The 1,799-nt window shown below is 45.0% G+C and overlaps 1 pseudogene; it reads left to right on the top strand.

The window, feature by feature from the left end:
- Window positions 1-487: 487 nt before the first annotated feature.
- LOC116547918 lies at window positions 488-605 on the top strand (annotated as a pseudogene).
- The last annotated feature ends 1,194 nt before the right edge of the window (window positions 606-1,799 follow it).

Raw genomic sequence — 1,799 nt, 5'->3', positions numbered from 1 at the left:
TCTCTGAGACATAACTCTGGACCCCCAAAAACATGTCCCATTACTCTCTGGCTGACCCATTTGAGGAATTTATATGCTCTGTGGGCAGGAAGTTCTAACCAAAATGCAAAAATAGTTTGAAATTCATTGTATTCCATTCCTCCCTGCTTTTTTGTTTCTAAATAAAGACGAGATTATTTGGCCAGGCATGGTGTCTCACACCTGTAATCCCAGAACTTTGGGAGGCCGAGGCAGGTGGATCACCTGAGGTCAGGAGTTCCACACCAACCTAGCCAACATAGTGAAACCCGGTCTCTGTTAGAAATACAAAAATTAGCCAGGCATGGTGGCAGGTGTCTGTAATCCCAGCTACTTGGGAGGCTGAGGCAGGAGAATCGCTTGAACCCAGGAGGCAGAGGTTGCAGTGAGCCGAGATCACACCATTGCACTCCAGCCTGGGCAACAAAAGGAGAAACTCGGCCTCAAAAGAAAGAAAAAAAAAAAAAAAGTCTATGGCCATACTACCCTGAATGCGCCCAATCTCGTCTGATCTCAGAAGCTAAGCAGGGTCAGACCTGGTTAGTACTTGGATGGGAGACCACCCGGAATACCAGGTGCTGTGGGCTTTAAGAAAAAAAAAAAAAAAGATGAGATTAGTTTATGAAACTGGATTCTCCTTAAACCACAAATCCATCTGAATGGTATTCATTTCACACTTGACAAATTTCAAGACCTGATTTTTTTGCAATGTCAATGTTGATAAAAGTTAAATATTAACCAGATAATCTAAAATTATCCTTTAACGTCTACCACCACAGAATAAGAATTTCAAACTGACCTCCAGTGACAGGAAACTTTGAAAAGGCATGTGCCTAAAGAAATGTGGCCAGGCACAATGACTCATGCCTGTAATCCCAGCACTTTGGGAGGCCGAGGCAGACAGATCACCTGAGGTCAGGAGTTCGAGAACAGCCTGGCCAACATGATGAAACTCTGTCTCTAACACAAATACAAAAATTAGTCGGCGCAGTGGCGGGTACCTGTAATCCCAGCTACTCAGGAGGCTGAGGCAGGAGAATTGCCTGAACCCAGGAGGCGGAGGTTGTGCTGAGCCAAGATCGCGCCATTGCACTCCAGCCTGGGTAACAAGAGCGAAACTCCGACTCAAAAAAAAAAAAAAAGAAAAAAAAAAAGAAAAAAAGAAAGAAAGAAAGAAAGAAAGAAAGAAAGGGAGGAAGGAAGGAAGGGAGGGAGGAAGGGAAGGGCATGTGTCTGAAGAAATGTATCAACTGACATGTTAAAAATTACATTTCTTGGCCGGGGACTGTGGTTCAAGCCTGTAATCCCAGCACTTCGGGAGACCAAAACGGGCAGATCACGAGATCAGGAGTTTGAGACCAGCCTGACCAACATGGTGAAACTCCGTCTTTACTAAAAATACAAAAATTAGCTGGGCTTGGTGGTACGCACCTGTAATCCCAGCTACTCAGGCTGCTGAGGCAGGAGAATCACTTGAACCTGGGCGGCGGAGGTTGCAGTGAGCTGAGATCACACCACTGTACTCCAGACTGGGCGACAGAGTGAGACACTGTCTCAAAAAACAAACAAACAAATAAACAAAAAACATTTCTCCTTTTTTAGATAAATAAAGAGGAAAGAGAAAAGGGAGGGGGAGCAAGGGATGTAAGAAAGAAGGAGAAAGTAAAGAGAGGACGGAGAGAAAGCAAGCAGGTTCTCAGTCATGCGGAGGCAGCAGCCATGCGCTGACTCTGAAAACTGAAAAAAAAAATAGTGACAGCAAGCTGCTGCCTGTGATCACC

Source organism: Sapajus apella, unplaced genomic scaffold (assembly GCF_009761245.1).
Source record: "Sapajus apella isolate SASKATOON/1434 unplaced genomic scaffold, GSC_monkey_1.0 scaffold5486, whole genome shotgun sequence".
NCBI classification, from domain to species: domain Eukaryota; kingdom Metazoa; phylum Chordata; class Mammalia; order Primates; family Cebidae; genus Sapajus; species Sapajus apella.
This window is presented reverse-complemented; position numbering and strand designations above follow the sequence as displayed.